At 41.9% G+C, this 24044-nt stretch overlaps 1 protein-coding gene across 5 annotated transcripts in view; it reads left to right on the top strand.

Annotated features, from left to right (window-relative positions):
• The first annotated feature begins 1870 nt into the window (after nucleotides 1-1870).
• The window catches only part of LOC122225532, a 28132-nt gene continuing 5958 nt past the window's right edge, over nucleotides 1871-24044 (top strand). For 2 of the 5 annotated variants that reach the window (XM_042948385.1, XM_042948386.1), the window contains exon 1: nucleotides 21728-22021. The gene's annotated coding sequence lies outside the window, so the exon portion shown is untranslated. Of the gene's footprint in view, nucleotides 2324-21727; nucleotides 22022-24044 lie in introns of those variants that run through there. The other 3 variants (XM_042948384.1, XM_042948387.1, XM_042948388.1) reach the window with 2 other exon arrangements.

Raw genomic sequence — 24044 nt, forward strand, 5'->3', positions numbered from 1 at the left:
ACTTAAGGGGTGCCTGGGTGGCTCAGTCGGTTGAGCGCCTGACTTTGGCTTAGATCATGATCTCACAGTTTGTGAGTTCAAGCCCCACATTGGTCACTGCTGTCAGCGTGGAACCGGCTTTGGAGCCTCTGTCTCCACCTCTCTGACCCTCCCCTGCTCGCACTTTATCAAAAATAAATAAACGTTAAAAAAAAGACATTTAAAATTTTTAATCCTGTAATTAAGCAGATGTAGAGGATATAGTTAATTTGACATTTGTAGCAGGCAGCTTCTGAGATGGCTCCCACGATCCCACCTCCTGGTATCCACATCCTTTTATATCTCCCTCCCCTTGAATGTGGGCTGAGACTAATGCCTTGTAAGACAAACATGATGGGATGTCACAATATTAGGCCACAAAAAGACCATGGGTTCTGGTTGTTTGGCCTCTTTCTGGGTTGCTGTGAGCTGCCCTGTGGAGAGGTCCACATGTCAAGGAACTGAGAAAGGCCTCCAGTCAACAGCCAGTAAGAAATTGAGGCCCTCATTTCATAATTATTAGTACTTAATTGATCAAAATGATGTAAAAGTGACACAAGTTTTGATAGTAATTATTAAACAGAATAACAAACATTTGAAATTCTCCTATGAGACAAGTAATTTTTTTCCTCATGTATCTGAGGACAAATACTGCTTATTCACAGAACGAGACTGTGTTCAGCATTTTAAATATTTTGCATATAAGCCTCGAAAACTTTGTTTACATAAATAATTATGATACTAGGTTTGTCATAACCATGTTACTCAATTCTTTGAACCCCTTCTGAGTTACATGCCCCAAATCATATAGCTATCTGTCACCAAATATTTTCAATGGTTTGGCAGCTGATAACTTGACTGGGTCCTCCTTCAGTTTTGGTAATGCAATACTTGGCAAGACTTGACAACAAGATGTCATTAGAATCCTATTAGACACCAGTATTCAGGGAGATTCTTTTGTTTAGTGCCAGGTGAGATTTTTACACCCCCCAGGGCTGGTGAGAGGTCTACTTTTCTTTTCAAAGTGGGAGAAGGGCAAATGTGAAAAAGAGGTGGGGAAGGAGAAGATGCCACCCATACCTGGGCCCTTGATGGCTGGCATCTTCCCAGGCAGGTAAGTTTTTAGAAGAGGACAGAGAGATGCTGAGGTTCTAGAAACCCATTTTCTTCAAACTGGGATCAGCAAACCTTTTCTGTAAAGGGCCAGTTAGTAAATATTTTATATTTTGCCATATGCCCTCTATCCTAGCTATTTAACTCTGCCCTTGTGGCACAAAAACCGCTATACCAAATTATGGAAAGAACCCAAATGTCCATCAACTGATGAATGGATAAAGAAGATGTAGTACACACACACACACACACACACACACACACATTGTATATATACAATGGACTACTACTTAGTGATGAAAAAGCATGGAATCTTGCCATTTGCAACAGCGTGGATGGAACTGCAGGGTATCATGATAAGTGAAATAAGTTAGAGAAAGACAGGTATCATATGTTTTCACTCATATGCGGAATTTGAGAAAGTTAACAGAAGACCATGGGGGCAGGGAAGGAAAAAAAAATAGTTATAAACAGAGAGGGAGACAAACCATAGGAGACTCTTAAATACAGAGAACAAACTGAAGGTTGATGACAGGGGGTGGGGGAGAGGGGAAAATGGGAGATGGGCATTGCAGAGAGCACTTGTTGGGATGAGCACTGGGTGTTGTATGTAAGTAATGAACCACAGGAATCTACTCCTGAAGCCAAGAGCACACTGTATACTCTGTATGTTAGCTAACTTGACAATAAATTATATTAAAAACAACAACAAAAGCTGCTATAGATAGTATGTAAACCAAGAAGTATGGCTGCGTTCCAGTAAAACTTTATTTACAGACACTTATATTTGAATTTCATATAATTTTTACATTACCCAAATACTATTCCTCTTTTGATATTTCCCCCATTATTTAAAAATGTAAAACCCATCTTAGCTCCTGAGGTGGTAAAAAGCAGGCAGCCCGCCAAATTTGGGCCATAGGCTCTAGTTTGCTGACCCTTGACCTGAAGCATCCATGGAAGCATGCCCCTTGGGAATGTGTATTCTAGTTTGAACTCAACATTCTGGTGCTTTAAAAACTACCAGTGCCCAGCCCTGCCCTCTCCATATTGATTTAGCTGATCTGGGATGGAATCCAGGCATTAGCTTTTTTTTTTCTTTCTTTCTTTTAGGGTTTCCCAGGTGATTTTAATGTTGCAGCTGGACTTGGACCACTATTCAAATTGCCATAGGCTCTTACACAGCTCTCAGGTATGAAGCTGCTCTGTGCTACACTTACTGTATTTCATCCAGAGGAAAGCATCACCATCATAAGATGAATTGCAATTTGAAAGATTATAAAATGTAAAAAAGTGGGTGTCTTCAGTTTAACAGAATCTTGCCTACAGGACTGATCCTTCCTTACAGCAAGGATCCTGGCTTCCCCACCACTGTGTTCCTCTCACCCTTCAGTGCTCTGCTTGGTGTGCCGTGTTGAATAAATACTTACTGAGTGCACCATTGTACTGCTTTGTGTATTGCATGTTCTCTGGGCTCTTACTGTTTTCTTCCCTTCTTCTCTGCCTCATCCTGAGGAAATAGTAGATAGTCAGGAAGCATTTGTGGATTTATCGATTATGAAAGGATTAGTAGGCTGATATCAGGAACTGGAGTTAGGCAGGAACTGAAACTTGGTGGTGTCTTTGGCTGTGGAAAAAGAGAAGAAGGCACTGCTCCTACTCTTGGATGATGAGAGAGAGAACAGAGTGGTTTTTGCCATGAGGAAGATGGGATAGAGTCGGGAGGTAAGGAAATAGTCTCTGATCGGTATTTGTCTATTATCTCCCTGTATTCTCTACTAGTGTATAATCTCAACCAAAGAAGGTCTGGGAGTCACTTTACACTGTGTTTAGAAAGCATCTGTCTCATAGCAGATGATCAACAAATATATTTTGAATAAACTATTGGATAAATGTGTCCACTAAGGCTTACTAAAGCCTGAGAGAGGTTTTTGTATGTGGAAAAATTATTTATAATATTGGTGTTTTAATTATCATTCACTTACTTATGAAATTTAAGTCCTAGTTTTTCTCAAGCTTTTAAATTCAACTTACAAATCTTGCTAGTCCACTTATTAATCTAGTAATATTTATTTAAAATAAGAACACTTTTACTTGTTCTTTGATTCATGTACAGTTAACTCATAAGTTTAAAATTAAATTGTCTTTAAATATTTAATACTACTCAAAACTTGATTAATTATATTTTCTTAGACATTTCAAACCATATCACAAATTTTATGTGTCTGCTTCTTGCAAATATTTCTAATGCTAAGCAAGTAGACTTATAAATTTAACAAACAAAATATTCCTAAGTGTTTAAGTAACACTTGCAAATCTAATTGTTAACAAACTACAGAAGGTTATTGCAGTAATGGTTCATATCCTGATTTGTTCATACCTTCTTGAGTAATCCTCTCTCATACTTACTCTGTGCTTGGTCATTGGAATTGCTTGGACCAATGGAATGATAGCATATGTGACACACTGGGGCTTTCTCTCTCTGTGTATTTGGAATCCTTAAACTCCCATATGAGGAAGCCTGGGCTAATCTATTGGAGGATGAGAGACCATGTGGAACAGAGACCAACAAACCAACAGCCTTCCAACCACCTGACATGGACCATTCAGCCTGACCATTCAGTACCAGCTGACCAGAAAAGCTGTTCAGTTGACCCACAGAATGAAGAGAAATAATAAGAGAGAATTTAAGTAACTAAGTTTGGGATGTTTCAATGCAGCAAAAGCAAACTGATATATAAACTGAAATTCTTCTTATTTATAATAGACCTTTTCAGGACAAACTTTTTTCCATGAAACCTGGACCATCCATCTACTCTATAATAAAATATCTTTCATAACTTTTGTGCTCATGATTTGAGTTGAGGAGGTAATGAACCCTGCATCCAGATTGTAACTAATTCCTTTTTTCCTGTTTGATTGGATTCCATACCCTTCAAATATTTCCCTTTTTTTATCAACTCTCATTAAAAATTTTTTAAAAATGTTTATTTATTTTTAAGAGAGAGAGACAGAGACAGAGCATGAGCCAGGGAGGGGCAGAGGTAGAGGAGACACAGAATCCGGAGCAGGCTCCAAGCTCTGAGCTGTCAGCATGGAGCCCAACGATGGCTTGAACCCACAAACTGTGAGATCATGACCTGAGCTAATCCTGAGGCACCCAGGCTCCCCTCAACTCTCATTAAAAAAATTTTTTTTAACGTTTATTTTTTTTGAGAGAGAGAGAGAGAGAGAGAGAGAGAGAGAGAGAGTGGGGGAAGGGCAGAGAGAGAGACATAGAATCCGAAGTAGGCTCCAGGCTCCCAGCTGTCAGCACAGAGCCTGACTCGGGGTTCGAACTGTGAGATCTTGACCCAAGCCGAAGTCGGGTGCTTAACCGACTGAGCCACCCAGGTGCCCCTCAACTCTCATTTTAAAGTCATCTGTATGGGCACCTGGGTGGCTCAGCTGGTTGAGCATTTGACCTGACTTCAGCTCAGGTCATGATCTCACGGTTCATGAGTTCGAGCCCCACATCAGGCTCTGTGCTGGTAGGTTGGAGCCTGGAGCCTGCTTTGGATCCTGTGTCTCCCTCTCTCTCTGTCCCTCCCCTGCTCACTTTCTTTCTCTCAAAAACAAACATTAAAAAAAATTTTTTTTTAACATATGAAATTTATTGTCAAATTGGTTTCCATACAACACCCAGTGCTCATCCCAAAAGGTGCCCTCCTCAATACCCATCACCCACCCTCCCCTCCCTCCCACCCCCCCATCAACCCTCAGTTTGTTCTCAGTTTTTAACAGTCTCTTATGCTTTAAAAAAATTTTTTTAAGTCATTTGTAGATATCTTCCCAATGGCCAATGGGCCAATTACCCTTCTAACTGTAAAGCTTGATCTTTAAACAAATAAAAAATAAAATGTATTTAATAATTTCTTAACATAATAAATGATGCCAGTGTAATACAATTAATATTAATACCAAGGTGATAAGAAAGAGAATAATATGATCATCATTAATATATCCTACATAACCATCCTTTTCATGAGTTGAAATTTTCTTCTAGGATTTTATGTTTTTCTCCTTCTGGAATACCATTATAGGCTGATGCTTTTCTCAGATTTGTTCCAATGAAATATAATGATTTTTTTCTTTTTATTCAAATTATAATATCTCAGCCAGGGAAAGATCCTTAAAACTTGCTCTTGTCTCCTCAGTGCCATCCCAGATGGTCTGAAGTATCTCACTTTCTAGGAATAATGTATTTTAGTCAACAAAGGTGGAATTAGCTACTTTTCACCAAACTTTGGTTATTTCAGTGGTGTGTTAGAAACCCCATTCAGTGTTCTAAGGGTACATTCGAATTGTTCCATGTATGTCTGAAATGGGTGATTTTGCTGTGGACCATTTTTTTAAATATATATTTTAAGATAACATTATGTAACATTTAATAAACATTATTATTCATTTTTGAGAGAGAGAGAGAGAGGGAGACAGACCATAAACAGGGGAGGGGCAGAGAGAGAGGGAGACACAGAATCTGAAGCAGGCTCCAGGCTCTGAGATGTCAGCACAGAGCCCAATGCAAGACTCAAACCCACAAACTGTGAGATCATGACCTGAGCCAAAGTTGGACACTTAACTGATTGAGCCACCAGGAGCCCCTGCTGTGGACCATTTTAATGACCGAACAGTTAGACAGTCATCCCCCCCCTTATCTGCAGTTTTGCTTCCCATGGTTTTAGTTACCCCTGGTCAACTGTGGTCTGGAAACACAATCCTTCTTCTGAGGTATGGTCACAAGGTCAGTAGTAGCCTAATGTTTTATCTCAACACCTGTGCCATTCACCTCACTTCATCTCATCACATAGGCATTTTGTCATCTCATACCATCACAAGAAGAAGAGCGTGAGTACAATAAATCAGATATTTTGAGAGACATCACATTGACAAAACTTTTATTACAGCATATTGTTGTAATTGTTCCATTTTTAAATTACGTATTGTTGTTAATCTCTTATTGTGCCTAATTTATAAATTAAGTTATCATACGTATGTATAGGGAAAAAATAGTACACATAGGGTTTGGTTTTATCTGTGGTTTCAGACATCCACTAGGGGTCTTGGGATATATCCCCGTGGATAAGGCAGGTGTGGGGGGTGGGGACTATTATACTTTTAAAAGTAAAGAGTTCATAATGATGTTTTCAATATAATTTCCACTTTATCCAATCCTCAATTGTTGTTCTGACATAAAAATATTTTATTTACAGCGTGTCTATTTAAATTCAATACGACATTTCCAACTAAATTTAATAGAAGTAAGAGTTGTAAGTTGCTAAACATATTGGTCACATTTTATGGAGCAGATTGAAAAATAGAGAAATATTATCTAAGGGGAAAATTCTATCAAATTCTACCAATGATTAGCTTTGCATTCTGGGAGGCAAACAAACAGATGTATTGGGCTTTCTTGCCACTTACCTTCTAGGCAAAGGAAGGTCCCAGAATCCTACGGGATGTCAGCACCGTTCTTGGAGACAGCTTCTTTGCAATAATAGAAAGTGCTGCTTTTCCATTTCTATTTTTTTAATGTTTTTAATTTATTTTTGCCAGAAAGGGGGTGGGGTGGGGAGAGACAGAGTGTAAGTGGGAGAGGGGCAGAGAGAGAGGGACACAGAATCTGAAGCAGGCTCCAGGCTCTGAGCTGTTAGCACAGAGCCCTATGTGGGGCTCCAACCCACGAACTGTGAGATCATGACCTGAGCCAAGTCAGATGCTTGACGAACTGAGCCACCCAGGCGCCCCTTTCCATTTCTATTTTTTTTTTAATTTTTTTTAACATTTATTTATTTTTGAGACAGAGAGAGACAAAGCATGAACAGGGGAGGGGCAGAGAGAGAGGGAGACACAGAATCTGAAACAGGCTCCAGGCTCTGAGCTGTCAGCACAGAGCCTGACGCGGGGCTCGAACTCAGGACCGTGAGACCATGACCTGAGCCGAAGTCGGATGCTTAACCAACCAAGCCACCCAGGAGCCCCTCCATTTCTATTTCTAAGAGAAGTTAGAGCAAGAAAGAACTATTGCAAAAAAAAAAGTTTATTTTTAAAGGCATCCAGTCCAGGGATTGTTATGGTAAAGTCCATGGGTAGGTTCTAGGAAGTTTATAAACACTCAGAAATAATTTGCAAAATGTTTATGTGTTTATGTCTTACCCTGGAAAGAGAATTCATAAATTTCCTCACATTCTTGAGAGAGTTTTAGTATTAACAAAACAAAATAAAACCAGCAGCAGCACCACAACTAAACCTCAATACTGATTTAGTTTAATCTTGTCCCTTAGTAATAAGTAAACTGATAAAGTAAATCACTTGCCTGGAATCACAGTATGTGGCAGAGCCTAGGATAGAGACAGAGTACGTGATCATTACATCTAGGGATAATTACTAAATTTATATTTTAAAAGAACATTGAGATTTGGGGAGAAATTGTGCAAAATGAGTCAAAAGAATCAGAGGCTTAGAAATGATTCCTATTTCTGAGAGACAGAGAAAGATGTAATGAGAGGTACAGAATTATGTGTAAGTGCTTGTCAATAACATGGCTAGAGGTTAGTGGTCACTGAAAGAAAGTAAACTATAAAAACATTTGCAGAATATTTCTCAAAGTCCCAGCAGGCTTTTTCATAGGAATTGAAAAGCTAATTTTATTTTTATTTTTATCTTTATTTTTATTTTATCTTTATTTTATCTTTATTTTCTTTAATATATTGAATTTTTACTAATGTACTTCTATATCTGTGTATGTGGATGTGTGTTTTTCAGAAACATTAGAAAGTTGTAGACATAATGCTTAGCCCCCGAATATTTCAGCAAGCATCTCTGAAGAGTAAGACAGCTCACTGCATTAACAGAATGCCTTTATTACACCTAAGAAAATTAACACCAACCTGTTAATAATCAGATCATAGTCAAATTTCCCCTAATTGTGCCCCTAAATGCTTTAACTATAGCATTTTTAAAACCATGGTTCATTCAAGTTACACATATTGCATGTGGTTGTTATGTCTCTTTAGATCTAGAACATGTCCCTCACCTTTTAAAAATGACATTGAGGGGGCGCCTGGGTGGCTAAGTCAGTCAGGTGTTCGACTCTTGATTTAGGCTCAGGTCATGATATCACCGTTCGTGGGATCAAGCCCTGAGTTGGGTTCTGCACTGACAGCTCAGAGCCTGCTTGGGGTTCTCCCTCTTTCTCTCTTCTCCTCCCCTGCTTGCTTGCTTTCTCTCTCAAAATAAATAAATAAACTTTAAAAAATGACATTGAATATTCCACATTTTTATATTTTTCTGACAACTTTCTTATAGTGTCTCTTAGCACGATTTTTTCTATCCCTTATGTTTCCTGTAAACTGAAAGTGAGGTCTAAAGGCTTGTTTTGATTCAGGTTAAATCTTTTTGGCAAGATTATCCCCCAGGTGATGCTGTGTATTTCATATGTTGTCACATTGGGAGACCCAAATAAGCTCGGGTTGTTCCCACTGTTATTTATTTTATTTTTTAATAGTTTTATTGAGGTATTCACAGATCACACAATTCACCTATTTATTTATTTTTTATTTTTATTTTTTTTGTGAGAGAGAGAGGGTGCACGTGAGTGAGGGACAGAGAGAGAAAGAGAGAGAAGCAAGGCTCACCTGATGTGGGGCTCGAATTCACAGACCATGATATCATAACCCGAGCCTAAATCAGATGCTTAATGACTGAACCACTCAGGTGCCCCCAATTCATCCAATGGAAGTGTACAGTTCATGCTATTGGGTTGTCCCAGGGCTGCATAACTACTCCTTTTACCAATGTTAAGTCTGATTACCTGGTTGAAGAGGTGATTGATTGCCAGGGAAGAGAAATATTTTAGATTACAAAGATTTATTGAGCTCTATGAGTTAAGTGCTGCATGGGGCGCGAGACTCAGGCCCCAGGACTGAGAGTTTAAGGGTTTCCATGTGACCTTGGAGAATGCAGCCCCAGTGAGGTTGTGGGGACAGAAGATCCCAAGAAGAATGTGGGTGCTGGGGTTGTGGCACACTTAGTTCATGAGGTCACCACACACACACACACACACACACACACACGCTATGGGGGAGGGGCAGAGAGAGGCAGAGACAGAGGATCTGAGGCAGACTCTGCACTCACAGCAGAGAGCCCCATGTAGGGCTCGAACTCAAGAACCATGAGATCCTGAGCTGAAATCGGAGGCTTAACCAACTGAGACACCCAGGCGCCCCAGTTTATGAGGTCTTAAAATCACAAAGAAGCAAGGACTTCGGAGGTGGCTTGAAGGGGTAGCAGAGTAACCCGTAGAGCCATGTTGAGTGGAACTCAGGGCAGCAACCACCCCTTTCCTCTACCTGCATATAGCTGTGTGTCTGTATGCCCTGCCCCATTGCTCCTCGGCTGTAGTTCTGGGTTTGTACAGAGCAGCTTTCCAGACAGGTTCAGGAAGTCAGAAGTCCAGGTGAGAGCAGATGGGAGTAAACCAGAGGTTGCTGGGTGCAGACTGAGCACCAAGCCGGGGCACAGCTTTCCCAGCTGATTTAATCCTTGAAGCCACCCTGGGAGAAGGGCACTGCATAGCAGAGCAAACAAGTTGGGAGAGATTGCTAATTAATTTACCCAAGGTCACACAGCAGGGTTTTTGGGTGCACACGAATTGGGTCTATCAGTTTTATTAGATGTTTTTATTTATTTATTTTGGGGGGGGTGCCTGAGAGAGAGGGAGAGAGAATCCTAAGCAGGCTCTACATTGTCAGCCCAGAACCTGATGCAGGGCTTGAACTCCCAAATTGTGAGGTCATGACTTGACCCTCTGTGCAGTTCTTTGAGTGTTTGTCCTCTACCCTTGTGGAGTGGGACTCACCAATTCACCCTCTCGTGGGTCTCCAGCCACCTGTGGAAGTCAACGTCCCCCCTCAGGATGCCCCATTGCAGCAAGAATATCACTGGGAGCAGCAGAGGCGCAGGTGTGATCCTCCTCCCTCCTCCTTGGCATTTGGTTCTGTCAGCAACATTTGGTAGTGGGGACTAACCAGGTCACAGACTACTCCCCTTGCAGCCATTGTGTTATTCTTTTTCAACCCATATTGTCCTTGACCTTTCTTAGCCACTCATTCTATGTTCTCTCAGTTCTCTGAAATTACCTGACTCTGTCCATTCTTGGGTCAGGTATCACTTGGATGTTAGTTTGGTTGGGGGCAGAAGACATTCAGAAGAATTTTGACTTAGACACTGTATTTCTGTTGCATATAAAAGTTCAAATAGGTATGAAGACTCTGCTTTATGAGGCCATCAGGGGGCCAGGCTCCTTCTATCCTTTTATTTCACCACCCCTGGGGGACGGTCCTGGTCTGCATCTGGGGGTGGCATTTCAGCTAGTGAGAAGCGGGGAGGGGAGAGGGGAGGGTGAGCCATTTCCATTGGGGTGTACAACCCAGAAGATACACGCCTCACCTGCTCACATCCCACTCACCAGAATGTTTTTGAAGGGAGGAGAGGATGGGGGTTGTAGTCTTATTAAGTGAAGCTATGTGTCCAGCTGAAAAAGAGCATGATGGCAGTATCTGCCACAGGCAGGCTGGGCTCTCAGGACCTCCAGTTCCATAGGCTGCTGGCAGTTGTGAGACAGTCCACCCCTCCCCCGCCCCCTGCTCCAGATAGTCTGCATACATCTCCTCCTACCACGCTCCCCTGTTCGGCTGGAGTTCGGATTGGTCCAAATCCTGCTAGAGGGAAGGTGGTTTTGAGATTATGGATGCTTATGGTCTGCTCAGAGTTCACCATTCTCCTAGGGCACCAGAGCCCAGCTTCACAGTTCTCATAGTCACTGCTTCTGAGATGAAAAAGGAACTACTTATTGGGGTGATGTCCATGTCCATCCCCACATCCACCCCTCCATTCTGAGTAAGAGGTTGAATTGAGTATGCTCCCCTTTTCCTGTTGATGGCTCCTGTAGGTTCCTGCCTTGGTATAAAACGTGCCTTCTGGCTTAGATTTGGCATATGGTGTGTATTTGCTTCTCTGGGAGTCCATGTCCTCTTTTATTTACTTCCGTTGCCTCCTATAGATGATCTGATGGAGAGAAAGTCCAGGTTATGTCCTGAAGGAGGGTCAGTCCTGCACTTAAGGGTGCAGTTGATGAGTGCACATGAGTTCCCTCAACAGAGCAATAGTTGCAGTCTTCCTGCATGCCAACCCTTGGCTGTTGGCAAGGATCCCCACAGCTGCAGCAGCAGTATCCACTCAAACATGAAAGTGGTCTTTCCTGGTTATGGTGTATTGTTTGCATGTGTATCACAGAGTTCTAGTACATTTGGCTCATACGTACTATGTATCGATAAGACCTGTACATTATTCACCAGTCAGATGAAGACCTATTTGGGTCCTGGCCTGGTGGGTGCATTCTGGGGGGTAGAACAGCATTCAGGATACATCCTGGCACTGTTACCACTTCCTCTTTTGATGCTGGATCACGATCTCTTGCCTAGAGCAGCATGGTGACATGCCTCCAGTGTCTCCTTATAAACTAGAAGTCCTCCAGATGAGATGATCTACCTGAGTATTTCAGTGGCTCGAGGGGGTGTCCTTACCAGGTGAGTGCTGACTTGCTCTTAAATCTGCGGTATTGGTTTGCTCTCTGGTTTCACCACAGCTCGTATCAGATAAGGAATTCCCTTTGATGATCCAGTCCTGGGCCTTCTGAGCTCCTGAGCACTCTGTAATCCTTGTTGTGATAGCCCTGGAATTTCTGTAGATATCTGGGTTATGAATTCCTCTTGGTTGCTGTTTCAGAGACCACTGGCCTTATTATTGTCTGGGCCCTCCCTTTGTACACATTCCTGTCACAGTCCTGAGTCTTGGTGATCTGGTTTACTTCTGGGGCAATGTGTGGCATGATTTTATTTAATTCAAACTAGGGCAGTGTGAAATACATCATCTTAAACACCTTTCTTGGCCAAAGTGGGTTATTACTTACCACTTACTTATTCCGCTCCTCTAGGCCCTACAGATAGCACAGAGAACAAAACAAAGTCTTAATGTGATCTAGTGTCACAAACCCCCTGTTCCTTTGTGTCTTTGCTGAGGTGGTTTGGTGAGTGTTAACCCCCTCTGATGGGTGGAGCAATTTGAGGGTTTCCAGGGCAGCTTTCTTACCACACATGGGGTGGGCCTCTGCATCAGGAGTGCAAACTGGTACCAGCTCCCTCAGCTTCCAACAATGTTCATCTCTGTCTCTTCCAAATGGTCTGCTTCTATGGCTGTCACCCTTACTTTGCTCAAGGTTATGCACTCTGGCCTCTGGACTGAGGGAATGAGGACGTGTCCTCACATCCTTACTCTGATCAAAGACCTGTCTCTGAGATGATGGAGGTCACCTGGAATACCTGAGTACCCGTGCCTGGAGCCCATGGGCCATTGCTTCCTTACTCTCAGTCCATTTTATTAGTATTTCCCATCTCCTGGCCATCCTGGGGCTAGGCCCTTACCCCTGGCAGGACAAGTCCTTGTGCTTTTGCAAATCTGTGCTGGGGGTCCTGGAGATGCAGACCTCTTCCCACTTTTCTCTTTTTCATAAAAAAAAAAAAAGTTGTTGCCTTGGCTGCAGGTGCTGGGTTTGAACCACTGTCTCTGTTTCCTCTTACTCGTCATCAGTTTTACTATTGTGCAGTCCCCCTTCCTAGAGCTGGGGTGAAGACTCCCCATTCCTTGCATTTCCCTTCAAACTCCCCTCCGAGCTCACCTGTCCCTCCTTCCCTAGTTGTTAGCACCAGGTCAGTCAGAGCTAGGAAGGTGAAGTCCAGCTAAAGACTGGGTTGAGAGAGGGCTGGGCAGCTCTATGGGAAAACCCCCTTTTTTAAAATTTTATTTTTTAGTTTTTTAAAATTTACATCCAAATTACTTAGCATATAGTGCAACAATGATTTCAGTAGTAGATTCCTTAGTGCCCCTTACCCATTTAGCCCATCCCCCCTCCTACAACCCCTCCAGCAACCCTCAGTTTGTTCTCCATATTTATGAGTCTCTTCTGTTCTGTCCCCCTCCCTGTTTTTATATTATTTTTGTTTCCCTTCCCTTATGTTCCTCTGTTTTGTTTCTTAAAGTCCTCATATGAGTAAAGTCATATGATTTTTGTCTTTCTCTAATTTCACTTAGCATAATACCCTCCAGTTCCATCCACATCATTGCAAATGGCAAGATTTCATTCTTTTTGATTGCTGAGTGATACTCCATTGTATATATATACCACATCTTCTTTATTCATTCATCCATCGATGGACATTTGGGCTCTTTTTATACTTTGGCTATTGTTGATAGTGCTGCTATAAACATGGGGGTGCATGTGTCCCTTTGAAACAGCACACCTGTATCCCGTGGATAAATGCCTAGTAGTGCAATTGCTGTGTCATAGGGTAGTTCTATTTTTAGTTTTTTGAGGAACCTCCATACTGTTTTCCAGAGGGGCTGCACCAGCTTGCATTCCCACCAACAATGCAAAAGAGATCCTCTTTCTCTGCATCCTCGCAACATCTGTTGTTGCCTGAGTTGTTAATGTTAGCCATTCTGACAGGTGTAAGGTGGTATCTCATGGTGGTTTTGATTTGTATTTCCCTGATGATGAGTGAAGTTGAGCATTTTTTCATGTGTCGGTTGGCCATCTAGATGTCTTCTTTGGAGAAGTGTCTATTCATGTCTTTTGCCCATTTCTTCACTGGATTATTTGGTTTTTGGGTGTTGAGTTTGATAAGTTCTTTATAGATTTTGGATACTAACTCTATCTGATATGTCATTTGCAAATATCTTCTCTCATTCTGTCAGTTGTCTTTTAGTTTTGCTAATGGCTTCCTTCACTGTACAGAAGCTTTTTATTTTGATGAGGTCCCAATAGTTCATTTTGGCTTTTGTTTCCTTTGCCTCCAGAGACGTGTTGAGTAAGAAGTTGCTGCAGCCAAGATCAAAGAGGTTTTTGCCTGCTTTCTCCTCGACGATTTTGATGGCTTCCTGACTTACATTGAGGTCTTTCATCCATTTTGAGTTTATTTTTGTGTAGGGTGTAAGAAAATGGTCCAGGTTCATTCTTCTGCATGTCGCTGTCCAGTTTTCCCAGCACCACTTGCTGAAGAGACTGTCTTTATTCCATTGGATATTCTTTCCTGCTTTGTCAAAGATTAGTTGGCCATACGTTTGTGGGTCCATTTCTGAGTTCTCTATTCTGTTCCATTAATCTGAATGTCTGCTCTTGTGCCAGTACCCTACTGTCTTGACGGTTACAGCTTTGTAGTATGGCTCGAAGTCTGGGATTGTGATGCCTCCTGTGTTGGTTTTCTTTTTCAAGATTGCTTTGGCTATTCGGGGTCTTTTCTGGTTCCATACAAATTTTAGGATCATTTGTTCTAGCTCTGTGAAGAATGCTGGTGTTATTTTGATAGGGATTGCATTGAATATGTACATTGCTTTGGGTAGTATCGACATTTACCAATATTTGTTCTTCCTATCCAGGAGCATGGAATCTTTTTCCTCTTTTGTGTGTGTGTGTGTGTGTGTGTGTGTGTGTGTGTGTCTTCTTCAATTTCTTTCATAAGCTTTCTATAGTTTTCAGTGTATAGATTTTTTCACCTCTTTGTTTAGATTTATTCCTAGGTATTTTATGGTTTTTTGTGCAACTGTAAATGGGATCTTGATTTCTCTTTCTGTTGCTTCATTGTTGGTGTATAGGAATGCAACCGATTTCTGTGTGTTGATTTTATATCCTGCAACTTTGCTGAATTCATGAATCAATTCTAGCAGTTTTTTGGTGGAATCTTTTGGGTTTTCCATATACAGTATCATGTTGTCTGTGAAGAGTGAAAGTTTGACTTCCTCTTTGCTGATTTGGATGTCTTCTATTCCTTTGTGTTACCTGATTGCTGAGGCTAGGACTTCCAATACTATGTTGAATAACAGTAGTGAGAGTGGACATCCCTGTCTTGTTCCTAACCTTTGGGGGAAAGCTTTCAGTTATGGGAAAACCCTTTTTAAATTTGGAGGTCATCAGCACTGTAAGCTGCTCCAGCTCCCAGCCCTGGGCTTGGACGTTGTCTCAATGCCCAGAGAGTGCTACTTGCATTTAGTTCACTCAGGCCAGGGATGCTAACCAATTGGCCAATTCATGGAAAACTCCACTCAGAATGTGGACAGAACCCATGTTGAGAGTCCTCCACTTAGTTCCTGTTCCAAATCAGCAAGCAGCACTCTGGGAAAAGCTGACTTCAACCACAGCTGCTCCCTGCCCCTGAAAATTCAGCTCATCTAAACCTCTGGGTCTAATCCAGCCCACTGTGGGACATCCCTACAGAGCCCACAGCTGAAGGCCTGAAAACGTAACAGGATGTGAGAGCCTTTTGCTCACCTTGAACTTCTCTTATTCCTGTCTTGAACCACAAGGTCTTTCAGACAAAATCCTGCCAACATCTGCCAAATGAGATTTGCCAGCTGCCAAGTCTGGCTGGCTTTGACGTGACAGGGTTGTTTTTGCTTCATTTTTATTATGAAACCAGCACCTAGGCTGTGCAAAGACCATTCATGAGGGCAGTGGTAGTGGTGCTGAGGTTGTTCTGGCTCCCATACCTTCCTTGAACCTCACAAAGACATTCTAGAAATGCTATGGTCAGAGCCTCAGGGAGAGAAGAACCTGCCAGGTCAGAGCCTCTTAAATTCTCTACACCCTTGGTTTCTGTGTCTCTCCTTCTATCTCCCTGACCATTCCATTTGTTTTCCTTTGTGGACTTCTCTCCTAGGCTCTGTCTCTATCCAGAGCTGGGCTACCACTGGAGTAGATGGTAGGAAGAAGTTAGGGACCCAGGCGTCAGAGAGTAACATGAGTCCTGGGCACCCAGAAGTTAGCAAATGGAGTGGGGAGAGATGAGGGCCAACTGCATGTATGAAATTGCTGATATCTCATCATTTTTGATCTATAATCAGCAATTTCATCTGGTTCAAACTACAACTTCAGAAATTGCTTCAGTAGGGCCTATGTCTACCTATACTTTATTTTTTTTTAAATGTGTATTTATTTATTTATTTTAGAGAGAGAGAGAGATTGAGAGAGAGCATGCACGAACCAGGGAGAAGCAGAGAGAGAGGGAGAGAGGGAATCCCAAGCAGGCTCTATGCTGTCAGTGCAGAGCCTGATGTGGGGCTCGAACTCAAGAAATGTGTGATCATAACCTGAGCCAAAATCAAGAGAGATGCTCAACAGACTGAACTACCCAGGCACCCTACCTATACTATAAAGGAGAATATAAGAAGGTAGTAGGGCACCTAGGTGGCTCAGTTGGTTAAGCAACTGACTCTTGGTTTCAGATCAGGTCATGATCTCACTGCTTGTGGGCTTGAGCCCCATATGGGCTCCACAGCTGGCAGTGCGGAGCCTGCTTGGGATTCTCTCTCTCTCCCACTCTCTCTGTCCCTCCCCCACTCATGCTTGCTGTCTCTCTTAAAATAAATAAATAAACTTAAAAAAAGCTTAAGTAACTTACACAAAGGTAAACAGAAATAATTAAATTGGAAAAGACTGCTCTTTACAGCTAGCAACTCTGCAGTTCCAGAAGGTAGTGAAGTGCTGGAGTTTCATGTGAAATCATGTATAGCCAAGAAGTAGCTCTGTTTATAGCTGCTGAAAAGTTTATAGCCGACTTAAAATCCCCCTCACTGTCGAGGAGGGTGGAGCAGTGCAGCAGATCTCTGTGTCTCCGAGCCTGGCATGCCTGTCTGGGGTACTTTTTCAGAGCAGGCCCTGGAGTTCTATCATTCTATGCTGTGAGGAAGAGCATCAGCTAGGATTTGAGAAAGAGTTGGTAAAGACCTGGTACTTCCAGGGTAGCTCAGACAACTCTCTGCAAAGACAAAGCCTTGCTATAAGGAAGCCTGCACAGATACTGAGATGAGCTGCTTACTATCTGTGGAGTCTTAGCTAAGTAGAACTCTCTGAGCCTCAGGACGCCTAGCTGTGCTGACAGCTCAGAGCCTGGAGCCTGCTTCAGATTCTGTGTCTCCCTCTCTCTCTGCCCCTCCACCCCACTCACACTCTGTGTCTCTCAAAAATGAATAAATGTTAAAAACAAATAAAACCTCTCTGAACCTCAGTTTCTTCCAGTATAGAATGGGATGGTAAGTCCTACCTCTTAAGACTATATTGTCCACTAGAGTTGACATATCTAATACCACTGGGTGGCCTGAACAACAGAAATGTATTTTCTCACAGTTTTTGGGGCCAGAAGTCCAAGATCAAGGTGTTGGATGGGTCAGTTTCTGATGAGGCCTCTCTTCTGGGCTTGTACATGGCTGTCTTCTTGCTGTCTTAACATGGCTTCATCTCTGTGAGGGTAGAGAGAGAGAGAGAGAGAGAGATCTGATATCTCTTCCTCTTCTTATAAGGACACCAGTCCTAACAGATTAAGATCTCATCCTTATGACCTCATTTAACTTTTATTACCTTCTTATGGGCCCTATCTCCAAAAACAGTCACACTGGGGATTAGAGTGTCAACATACACATTAGGGAGGGGGCACAACTCAGTCTAGAACAGACTGTTTTCAGAGTATCAAGACATAGATTATGCTCTGAAAATGGCAGTTCTTTTGATGTGGGTCATAGAAGAGGTCAAGCAGGTTCAGTGAATCTGCCTGCTGAATCAAGAAGTTCTGAGCAGACTAAGCCAAAGATACCCCCAGGTCCTTGGTGAAGAAGAAATAAAAGTAAAGACCACACCCCTATAGTAGATTACTAATATTTTGCTACACTTCTCTTTATGCTTTAAAGGTTCATTTAATAGCTATCTGTGTTTTTTTTTTTCATGATGACACCTTCTCCCTTACTTCCTACATTCTGTCAGCCACTAGCTGTCCTTGATCTACATTCCCCACTCTCCTATTAGTCCAGGTCTCCACTCCTGATGAATTAGATGCTCACTGTGGCTTCCTCTGTTCTTTTGCCACCATTCAGTCCCACCCACTCTCACACCCTAGACAGGCTGGTAGCTTAAAGTGTAAACTAGATCATATCACCTCTCCACTCGAAATGTTTTGATGATTCCTATTATTTTTAGGATAAACTCAAACTTTATACCAAGCTTTCAGGGGCCCTTCTTCTATCTTCTGGCTCTTACCCATCTCTCCAGCTTCATTGTCAACCCCACTTTCTCATTCTCTGACCTAGATGCCTCTGGGTTACTGCTCAAACTGCTCTGCCTGCCCATACTCGTCTGTTCCCCACACCCTTATACCAGACTCATTTTTTAGATCTCAGGTTCCAAGTGACACAACCCAGAAAGCCTTTGTTGGGAGATTAGGCTGGGTACCTAGCCCATGTGCTCACATTCTTTTTGTTCTAACAGCTATCTCCCCATATTGAAATCTGTGGTTGTCTCTATCTCCCTCTTCAAACTGTAAGTTCTGGGGAGGGTCTTATTTATTGTTGTGTTCCCAGCATCTAGCACAGCAACTGGCACATAGTAGGTACTCAATAAATACTAGTCAAATTAACCAATTATGTTTTAAAAAACCGTTTTGGATAGTTGTATACCCATGTTCATAGCAGCATTATTCACAAAAGCCAAAAGGTGAAAACAGTTAACTGATTCGTCCCCAGTTAACTGATGGATGAATGGATAAACAAAATGTGGTATATCCATACAATGGACTATTATTTAGCTTTAAAAAAGAAAGAAATTCTGACACATACTACAACATGGAGGAAACACTATACTAAGTAAAATAAGCCTGTCACAAAAGGATGACACAAAAGGATGGCATGACTCCTCTTATTTGAGGTTCCTAGAGTAGTCAAAGTCATAGAGACAGAAAGTAGAATGGTAGTTGCCAAGGACTCAGGGGAGAGGGAAATGAGGAGTTAGTGTTGAATGGGTACAGAGCTTTAGTCTGGGAGGAAAGAAAAGTTCTGGAGATGGATGGTAGTAATAGTTGCACAGCATGGGGGATATATTTAATGTCACTAAACTGTACACTTAAAAATGGTTAAAATGATAAATTTCATGTTTGTGTATTTTGCTGCAATAAAAAATAACCACTAAAATCGTTTTTATAAAATTTCAAACAATAAGAACAAAATAAAACCTCTAGGTAATGCTGGAGAGAGAGAGAGAGAGAGAGAGAGAGAGAGAGAGAGAGAATGAATCAGGAGGGACCCCTGCTGGGATCTGTGGTCGAGATTCAGGAGCCAGTGGGCAGACTAGGTTAGTAGCCCTCATAAAGGGTCCCTATGTAGTCAGGCTCATTGTCTCTGGATGTGCTTCAAGTTATCCTCTCACCCTCTCAAGACTGCTGCTGCTCATTTTTTTGTTCATTTCAATGGATATGATTAAAATAAACACTTGGGGTGCCTGGCTGGCTCAGTTGGTTAAATGTCTGACTCTTGATTTTGGCTCAGGTCATGATCTCACTGTTGTGAGGTCGAGCCCTGTGTTGGCTCTGTGCTGACAGCATGAAGCCTGCTTGGGAGTCTCTCTCCCTCTCTCTCTGCCCTTCCCCCACTCATTCTCTCTTCCCTCCTCTTTCCCAAAATAAAATGAACACTCAGGGTTTTATATATCACTATCCTTAAGGTCTATTCCACTTGGCAGAGTACTTTAAAAGAGGTTTCTTTGCAACTTTGGAAGTGAAACATTATTTAAGCACCCAGTGGCCGACTGTTCTTCAAAGATGATCATAACTTTATCTCCCATCTTGCATGATTTCTGCAATGAGACCATTATGAAGAGAGGTCTTCTGCTCTCATTAGGAAGAGAGGTCTATTTCCCTCTCCTTGAGCCTAGATGCAGAAGTGACATTGTGTGGCTTTTGAGGCTGGCCTCCAAGAGGCAGTGTAGTTTCTGCTCTTTTGCTCTCTGTGAGAGCCAGCTGCCATGCAGTAAAGAAGCTGCAGATAAAATACTGAGTGATGAGGCAGCTAGCATGTGCAATGAGAGAGGCCATGCTGGGTAGCTGACTATATGGTATGTGAGTGAAACTTCTTAGGCCTTCCAGCTCAGCCCAGCTGCCATTCGACTGCAACTTCATGGACACCCCCGTTAATCCCAGCTGGAACAGAAGAACTAGCCAACCAGGCATTGCCCAGACTTTTAACCCACAGAATCATTAGAAGTAAATAAGCCATTGCTGCTCTAAGTCACTAAGTTTTGAAATTGCTTGATTTGAAGCAATAGATAACCCAAGCCCCATCTTCTACCAAATTAAACACTAGAATGTATAATTGTAGTACAGCATTCTAGTACCTCCACTCCAGTTTGTATTCATTGTAATAATATCAACATAGATATAAAAGAAAGAAATCCATATACAACACCACCGTTCCAATGCTTTCTCTGTTTTCACTTATCCATACGTTTTTCTGTTAGTGTATGATAGGCATACATAGTGAAACAATGTTGTATTTATTGAGCACGTGACATTGTGCTGTTTTTCTCTCTCTTCACATTGTATTTTTCATTCACGCTTTGAACAAGCATTTACTGAGACCTACTTCATGTTAGGCACAGAGGATTTGGAGCTAAATGACTGCATACTCTTTTTTCCATATTTTTAATCATTCACATAATAATTCCTGTGAAATTGGTCTTTGAATTGAATGCAAATTAATCCAGGTGTTTCTTTTCTTGTCTATAAATTTTAGCTCTGAAGAATGTGTGGTAACTTATAATATGACCTATAGTATCAAACCATACAATTAAAATTATCAGGAAAGGAAAATAAATATACCATGAACCTAGTCTAATAGAATTACTATAATTGAACATATAGCTCTGAGATTTCAGTCAAGGCAAAAAGAAAACAGTGAAACAGTCATTCTCATTGCTTGACTTAAAGCAAGCCCATCACACTTCTGATGGGGATGGAGATCTTGACTTCCCTACACAGGAGGAACTGGTGGTGGACTAGAGGTGAGGAGGTGGAGACAGTATACATAGGAGAGGGTCAGCTTTATCCAGGAACTTGGCTAGCAGGAAGAGTAGGGTGTGGGGAAGCTAGGCAAGGGCAAGAGTGCTGGTGGGAAAATTCTGTAGCGAGGCAGAAATCGAGGATTCAGGGGAGAGTTTTGACTGAGGAGATGGGGTCCTTGGGAAGGTCCAGGTATGGGATCTGGGACTCATTTGGAAAATGAGGGAGTTTCCTGGCTGGCAATCACTGTTTTTTCAGTTTAAATGAGATGAGAGTGTAGCAGAAAGGGGTTGGAGGTTTGAGAAGAATGGGAAAGGTACCAGCTATTCCTTGTTGAATCTGCTGATAGTCTGTTTCAGAGTCATACTATTGAGGCATCTGAATCCAGGAATAGGTAAGGAAAAGGACAGACCATAGCCTGGATATCACCAGGGCCCTGGCTCAATCTTCCAAGCAGGCTCCTGACCCTGTACAAACCCTCCATTCTACACTATAGAATACTTGATCTGAAGGTTCTCCTACACCTGCTTTTCTGAGGGTGATGATTTGTAGAGGCTGTGAAGACAGGCAGGTGGCATAGCCAATGGGGCAGCTAGCTGAGAGATTCTAAGGAGAGGAACAGTTGGTGAGGAAGGAGAGGTTTCCTGTTGACCACCAGGTTTTACATAGGAGAGGAGAGAAAAAGCAGGGCTTCAGAGCTGTGGCAGCAGAAGCAGGGACACAAATGGTCCAGACCGGATTCACTCCTCCAGCCACTGCAGTAAAAACCTGCCCTTTTAGTCACCACTCAACACATGTTACCAGAGATTTGATGCTTCAATTTGAGTGACTGGGATTTGGCCACAAAACTGTCTCTGAAGGAAGGAAAGCAAAGATCTGTGAGTCTGACCACCAACTGTTTTATTTCCCATGAGAGTTGGCAGGTGAGGGTTCGGAGACCCACTATGGCCTTCCTCCTTTCCTCCTTGTTATCTTTGGACCATGCGCTTGCAAAGCAGATGAAATCCAAAGTTTAGGCTGCCAAGTTAGACACTCTGGTTTCTAATCCTGACTCCTCCATGTACTTGGCTATATAATGATCATGGGGGAGTTACTTAGCCATTCTAAATCTCAGTTTTCTTGTCTAGAAATTGAGAATATTTATCTCATAAGGTTGTTCTAAAGAATAAATGACACATCAATGTCCATTTATGGCAGAGTGCCTAGCACATAGTAAATGCCCACTATGTGCATTGTTTTCCCACTGTCCCATCTACCCCCTTTGGCTCTTCTCCTTGCTCAACCACTGCTCTTGGTAGGCTTACTGGGTAGTCCTACATCCATGAGCTCACTCTGGAGCCTGCCTCTCATTCCTATGTATGACTGTTTGAGTGATGTGACCTGATTCTTGGGAGTAATTTAGAAATATTGCTGAGTCTCAGACACCTTTGAAGAAGACTTTTCAGCACTAGCTGTGACAATTTTTTAGTAAAATGCAAAGCATTTAAAAAGAACCCCAGAAAACAACAAGTTTTGGCAAGGACATGGGGAAATTAGAACACTTATGTATTGCTGGTGGGAATGCAGAAGGCACAGATGCTATGAAAAACATTGTGGTGATCCCTCAAAAAAATTAAACATAGATTTACCATGTTATCCAGTAATTCTGCTTCTTGTTATATACTCACAAGAAGTGATTGGAAAGTCAAACATATCTGTACATCCATGTTAATAGTCGTTTTATTTATTTATTTATTTATTATTTAATATGAAATTTATTGTCAAATTGGTTTCCATACAACACCCAGTGCTCATCCCAAAAGGTGCCCTCCTCAATGCCCATCACCCAATTTCCCCTCCTTTCCACTCCCCATCAACCCTCAGTTTGTTCTCAGTATTTAAGAGTCTCTTATGTATTTAAGAGTCTCTCAGTATTTAAGACTCTCCTTCCCTCTCTGTAACTTTTTTTCCCCTTCCCCTCCCCCATGATCTGTTAAGTTTCTCAGGATCCATATAAGAGTGAAAACATATGGTGTCTGTCTTTCTCTGTATGACTTATTTCACTTAGCACAACACTCTCCAGTTCCATCCACGTTGCTACAAAAGGCCATATTTCATTCTTTCTCATTGCTAAGTAGTATTCCATTGTATATATAAACCACAATTTCTTTATCCGTTCATCAGTTGGTGGACATTTAGGCTCTTTCCATAGTTTGGCTATTGTTGAAAATGCTGCTATAAACATTGGGGTACAAGTGCCCCTATGCATCAGCACTCCTGTATCCCTTGGGTAAATTCCTAGCAGTGTTATTGCTGGGTCATAAGGTAGATCTATTTTTAATTTTTTGAGGAACCTCCACACTGTTTTCCAGAGTGGCTGTACCAGTTTGCATTCCCACCAACAGTGCAAGAGGGTTCTCATTTCTCCACATCCTCTTCAGCATCTATAGTCTCCTGATTTGTTCATTTTAGTCACTCTGACTGGCGTGAGGTGATATCTCAGTGTGGTATAGTCGTTTTATTCACAACAGTCAAAAAGTGGAAACAACCCAAATGTCCATCAATGAATGTATATATAAGCAAAATGTAGTATTTCCATACAGTGAAATATTATTTAGCCATTAAAAGGAAGGACAACTTGACACCTGCTACAATGTAGATGAAACTTTAAGATTTTATGCTAAGTGAAATAAGCCAGTCGCAAAAGGATGAATATGGCATGGTTTCTCTTAGAGGAGGTTCCCAGAGTATTCAAACTCATAGAGACAGAAAGTAGAGTTGTGGTTTCCAGGGATTCAGAGAGAGTGGGGGGCGAAAGGGACTTATTGTTTACGGGCAGAGCTTCAGTCTTGGAAGATGAAAAAGTTCTGGGGGTGGATGGTGATGATGGTTGCACAAGGGTGTGAACGTACTTAATGTCACAGAAGTGTACACTTCAAAATGATCATAATGGTAGATTCTGTCTTA

This window comes from Panthera leo, chromosome B4 (assembly GCF_018350215.1).
Source record: "Panthera leo isolate Ple1 chromosome B4, P.leo_Ple1_pat1.1, whole genome shotgun sequence".
In the NCBI taxonomy this organism is placed as follows: Eukaryota; Metazoa; Chordata; class Mammalia; order Carnivora; family Felidae; genus Panthera; species Panthera leo.